The sequence below is a fragment of the Arachis hypogaea genome, chromosome 17, assembly GCF_003086295.3.
Source record: "Arachis hypogaea cultivar Tifrunner chromosome 17, arahy.Tifrunner.gnm2.J5K5, whole genome shotgun sequence".
In the NCBI taxonomy this organism is placed as follows: Eukaryota; Viridiplantae; Streptophyta; class Magnoliopsida; order Fabales; family Fabaceae; genus Arachis; species Arachis hypogaea.
The window spans coordinates 91,349,795-91,356,094 of NC_092052.1; the positions used below are offsets into that span (position 1 = coordinate 91,349,795).

Genomic DNA, 6,300 nt, shown 5'->3' on the forward strand with positions numbered 1-6,300 from the left:
TCTTTAATTCTAGCATTTACTTTTTCTGTCATTTACCTTCCCGCCATTTTATTTTCTGCAATTCTAAACTTAAATCCTGGATTCGCTCAACCAGAACATTCCTCTAATTAAAGTTGCTTGATCAATCAATCCTTGTGGGATTCGACCTCACTCTATTGTGAGTTTTTACTTGACGACAAATTCGGTACACTTGCCGAAGGAAATTTGTTATGAGACAAGTTTTTCGTGCATCAAGTTTATGGCGCCGTTGCTGGGGATTGATTGTGCATCAACAATGATTAAATTGGAGGATAACTAGATTGAGCATTTTATTTTTTGGTTGATTTAATTTTCTGTTTGAGTCATTTACTTTCTGTTTTAGTTAATTTCTTCCCTTCTCCCTACTTTTTTTTCTTTGTTATTTACCATTCATTTCACTAACCCACTAATTGTTTGATATATTGCATCACTCACACTAACAGTAATTCTGATAGATATACTTTCTGCACCTATTCTCTTTGCTAGTACTTGTTAGTTGTATGACAGGGAGAAGAAGCGGGGCTTCAACTTCCTTTGATTCTGAACCTGAGAGCACCTTCCTTAGACTAAGGAGGGAGGCAACAGAAAAACATGTAGTTGGTGCTGAAGAAGAGGAGGAACACTTTGAAGAATACTTTGAACCAAACATGGAAGAAAACATGGAAAACCATCATGAAGAAGAGACTCACAACCATGGCGGAAGAGGTCGAGCAAATCATGCTGGGGAGGATAGAAGAGTTTTAGGCTCTTACATCAATCCAAACCCAGGAAACTGTGGAAGTAGCATTCAAAAGCCAACCATCCATGCCAATAATTTTGAACTAAAATCACAGCTCATCACCATTGTTCAGAACAACTGTTCGTTCGGAGGAAGTGTCCAAGAAGACCCCAATCAACATCTAACCATATTCCTGAGAATATGTGACACAGTGAAGTCTAATGGTGTTCATCCTGACGCCTATAGACTGCTCTTATTTCCATTCTCACTCAAGGATAAGGCAGCCAAGTGGCTGGAGTCTTTCCCAAAGGAGAGCTTGACAACTTGGGAAGATGTGGTGAATAAATTCTTAGCAAGATTTTACCCCCCTCAACGAATCAATAGGCTGAGAGCTAAGGTCCAAACTTTCAGGCAACAAGATGGTGAGACTCTGTATGAAGCATGGGAGAGTTTTAAAGACCTAACAAGGAGGTGTCCACCTGACATGTTCAATGAATGGGTGCAGCTGCACATTTTCTATGAAGGGCTCTCCTATGAGTCAAAGAAGGCAGTAGACCATTCATCTGGAGGATCTTTGAACAAGAAGAAGACCACTGAGGAGGCCATAGATGTCATTGAAACTGTAGCAGAGAACGACTACTTCTATGACTCTGAAAGAGGGAACACAAGAGGAGTAATGGAGCTAAACAATGTAGATGCTCTGCTGGCCCAAAACAAGCTCATTACCCAGCAACTGGCTGACCTCACCAAGAAGATGGAGAGGAACCAAGTAGCAGCAATCTCCACTTCATCAACAACCCAAGAAGGAGTGAATGAAGAAGCAGAGGGTAGTTAGGAGCAAGCCAACTACATTGGGAATTCACCTAGGCAAAACCATGATCCATACTCCAAGACCTACAACCCTGGATGGAGGAATCACCCAAACTTTGGGTGGGGAAATCAACAAGACTAAAGCCTTGATCAAAGACGCCCAAATCCAAACAATGCAGTCCACTAACACTTCACATCTAGACCATATCAACACCCCCATAACAACACCTCTCCTCATTCATATCAAGGCCAGAATAACCCTCCTCAGCCTGACCTATCATCACTTGATGAAAGAATCTCAAGGATTGAGAATCTACTTGAAGGCATAGGCAAGGAGATTCAAGACAACAAGGTGTTCAAGGAGGAAGTGCAAGCCAGTTTCAAGAACCAGGGAGACACAATCAAGAGGTTGGAATCTCAAGTGGGGTATCTCTCTGAACAAATTTCCAAACCCACAGATGGATTTTCAAGTGACACAGAGAAGAATTCGAGAGGTGAAACAAAGAAAGTAAGATGGAAAGATTGCAAGATGGTCACTATAAGTGATAAGGAGACTGAGGATAAGCCAAGCAAGCTGTCAGAACAACTTGAAGATACCTCAGTAGAGAAGAAGGAAAAAGATCATCAAGAACCAGAAATCTCACAACAGGAGCTACTGAGACTCTATGCACCTTTTTCCCAACTGCTCAATGGTGTTGTGGAGAAGAGAATATACTCAAGGTTTCTAGATTTGTTTACATCTCTGCATGTCAACATACCATTCATCAAGACTATTCAACAAATGCCCGCATACATCAAGTATATGAAGGAGCTGCTTCCCAGGAAAAGCTCACTCAAGGGAGGCCAAACTATAGTGATGAACAAGGAGTGCAGTACCCTCATTCAATCACAGTTGCCTACAAAAAGAAAAGATCCAGGGAGTTTTCATGTCCCCTGTGCCATAGGGGAAACAATGTTTGATAGAGCACTCTGCGATTTGGGAGCAAGCATCAACGTAATGCCCTTATCCCTGGTGAGGAGGCTGCAGATCAATGAGATAATGCCCACAGATGTAGTCATTAGGCTGGCTGACAAAACTCAAAAACAAGCAATAGGGGTGGTGGAAAATGTATTGTTAAAGGTTAGGAAATACTTTCTTCCCACAGACTTTGCAATCTTGGACATGGAAGAGAGTCATACCCACCCAATCATATTGGGAAGACCATTCCTAGCTACAGCCAGAGCACTCATAGATGTGGAGCGAGGGGAGCTAATATTGAGGATCCATGATGAACGACTCAGCTTTAATGTCTTCAAACTCTCACAAGAAGCAGACCAAGAAAACAAAGAATCAAGCAAAGATCATCATGAGATGCTGACAGAGGAAGCAAGCACTGAAACACAACTAACCCATCTGGGAAAGCCCTTGGTTGATGAACAAGGAAATAAGCAGTTGTCACAACTCAAGGAAAAGTTGGAGGAACCTAAACCAGCAGAGACATGTGAAGACAACAACAAAATTCCCTTAGAAGAAAAAGTCACCAAGAGCAAGGCAACATCAAAAGGGACAAAGAAGAAGGTACCAAGAGGGTGGAGGAACAAGAAGATCCCAACAGAGGACTTTTCTCCAGGGGATAAAGTGATCTCAGCTTACTTCCCAGATATCCCCCCTGATCTCCCCACTGTACCATCTCAGTTACCTAAGGTCTTCACTATCAACAGAGTTCTCTCCTTGGAACATGTAGAGATCATTGATACAACCAATAGATATAAGTCCAAGGCAAGAGGGGAGGACTTGAAGCATTATCAACCTCCATGATGAAGGAGAAACGTCAAGCTAATGACGCTAAAGAAGCGCTTCATGGGAGGCAACCCATGTTTTATGAGCTTTTACTAGTGAATAAGTCAATATTCATGAATTCCAACCTAAACTTGACAAACACTTGGTGAAATTCTTATATTGCAGTATATAGTGAAGAACAAGTTTGGTGTTCAAAGCATGCCAAGAAAGCATGAATGCAACTGAGAGCATGCTAGTCGTGGAGCTTTGAACAGAACTTTTCATCACAGTGCTCCAAACTAAGTTTGGTGTCACCCCATGGTGCCACCAATGTGCATATAAGAATACACAGTTAGTTAGTTAGTTGGAGTTCATGAATAAACAAAATCTTTTCTTCTCTTTATTATTCTAGCCGTAAAATTTAAATTGATTTTTTTTATGATATTTCTTACTTTTCTTATTTGATCTTTATAGGGAAAGGAGAGGAACATTGAAGGAGATTGATTGGACAATTTAATGAGAAAGGTTCGGCCACTTCATGAAGAGGGTACTACACACGTGCCTCAAGGGGGAATGCATTGGGAATGGTTGCCATGCAACATTGGAGGAAGAACAAACTTGGAAACTGAACCAACTCCATCATAAAGTTGGTAATCCTCGTGCTTACTCCATACAAAACCCCATCCGTTCATCATACACCAACCCCATCAATCCACACCTTTCATCTCTTCATCACTTCTCTATATAAGTGGATCCAATCAACACCATTCTCCAATTGTGCACAAAGGCCAAGGTAATCTTTGAGGATGGTAATCCATACTGGTTGCACCCTGGGAGGCTAATGACGATCCAGCGTCTGGAATATACTACACCTGCTCAGCAACAAAGAAGGCCACAAATAGGGAAACTAAAGGCAAAAGAAGGAGCTCACCAAGAGGAGTCTCATCAGGAAGAATATCAACAAGAAGAGCATCCTTACACAGTCGACTTGAATATGAATCACCATCTAAAAGCCATTGAAGATTTGGGGATGAGACATATAGAAGGACGAGAGCAAATACTAAACCTTCAGTCCAACTGGATGAGCCAACAAGAAGAGTGGCAAAAACAACAAATGGAGTAGCAACAGGAACAATACTCCCAGCTCACTCAAGCCATCCACCAAGTTACTGAGAGGCAAGAACGTCAAGATAAGCATTTGCAGGAACTCAATCAGCGACAAATAGCTCAGATGAAAGCATTCAATGAGTTCACTGTACTTAATAAAAGACGGCAACTACATAGGGAGGAGTTCAACGTAAACACTCAAGCCAAGTTGAACTACATGTCTAGTAATATGCATCATCTACACTATGCCATCCCTACATATGATGAGGTCCAAAAAGATCTTGTAGAACAAGAAGAGAGGAAGGTGAAACAACAGAAGGAAACACTCAAGAAGAAGATGGAAGATGGTGGTTTCTGGAAGAAGCTGCTTGGAAAAGGCAAGGGAAGTGGGAGCACAAGCAATCAAGAAAAACACCAAGAGGACAAGCAAGAAGGAGAGCATGGACATCCACAAGAGTAAAAGGTGGTGGAGTTCCTTCTTTGGTCCATCTTTTTCTATGCTTTAAATAAGGAAGATCTTGTATGAAATAGAACATGCTTCCATGTTAGTTGAACATTTTAAATTCTGTCTTTAAAGTTTTCTTTCTGAATAGGTCTATGTTTGCTAGTCTTTATGTTACTACATCATCTCCTTACTTACTTGTATGCTTGTCCCTTTGAATCAAATGAAAAGAGAATGAGTGTTTTTAAGAGACCAGAGTAGAGTTCATACTATGGAATAAGTTCATGAGTTTATGGTATAGTCATAAGTTAGCTAAGTTGGTTCAACCATAAGGTGGGAGGACAACTATCTATCATGAATACTATGCTTGAGACACATCTCATGAGACTAGCTAAATAAGAAAATCCTAATAAGAAAAAGGGAAAGAACAATAAAGGTTGAAAATAAAAGAAAAAGAGTAAGCAATAAGGCTAAGCACCTATGGTTTTAATCTTGAGGCATGTGTCTGTGGTGCTCCTGTGTGAGGGATCTACTTGGATGAATAAGCTCTTAGGGGTGCCTTATCACTTGGTAACTTGGGTTAACTAACTCGGGATTATCAGCTGAAAGTCCACTATCAAGAGTAACCCTCAATACAGAGCATTTAGTAACCCAAAGAGGTGCTGGACACCAAGGTCTCAAGAAAAGAAAATAAATAAACTATGTGCCTGTGGTGTGTATGTATGGGGGAGAGACTTGAGCAAGTAAGTCCTTAGGGGTGCTTCAACACCTAGCACCTTGAACCAACTGGTTCGAGAGTGTTGACTGAAAGCTTATTTTAAAGAGTTGCCCCCTTACAGAGCACTTAGCTTAAGAACAAAAATAAGCCCTGAAATAACAACAAAAGGATCAATGAATAAAAGTCTCATTGGATGCAACCACAGTGAGTATTCTAGGACATGATAAAGGTCTGAAAGCTAGGAATGAACCTAAGTTGCTATGCATGAAACCACCATAAAACTAGGGACATGACTTCCACAAGAATGACTCATTTCTCTTGGCATTCCATTCATCATTCTCTTGTTCCAGTACTTGCTTAGGGACAAGCAAGCTTTAAGTTTGGTGTTGTGATGCCAGGGCATTTTGGCCAGTTTTACTGACCTTTACTTTACTGTTTTTAGGGTAGTTTCATGCATTTCCTTAGAAAATAAGCTAGTTTTGGGTACATATTCATTTACATCTTGATTCAAGCATACATTGTGCACTTTACATGATTTTATGAGGATTTTACATGAATTTAATGACAAATTGGATGTTGCATTTCCCATGACATGGACTAGAACTTTGATGCACTTTATTGCTTGATTTCAGGACAAAGGAATCAAAGAAGAACCACATTAGTAGCTACGTTAGTTACACTAACGTTAACACTAACATGGAATGGGAGTAACTTGCAAAGTTAATGAG

The 6,300-nt window shown here is 40.6% G+C and overlaps 1 non-coding gene across 1 annotated transcript; it reads right to left on the reverse strand.

Annotated features, from left to right (window-relative positions):
- Positions 1–1,118: 1,118 nt before the first annotated feature.
- LOC112768696 (small nucleolar RNA R71) lies at positions 1,119–1,222 on the reverse strand. The gene has a single exon (XR_003186095.1). It is a non-coding gene; the product is annotated as a small nucleolar RNA R71 (small nucleolar RNA).
- Positions 1,223–6,300: the final 5,078 nt, after the last annotated feature.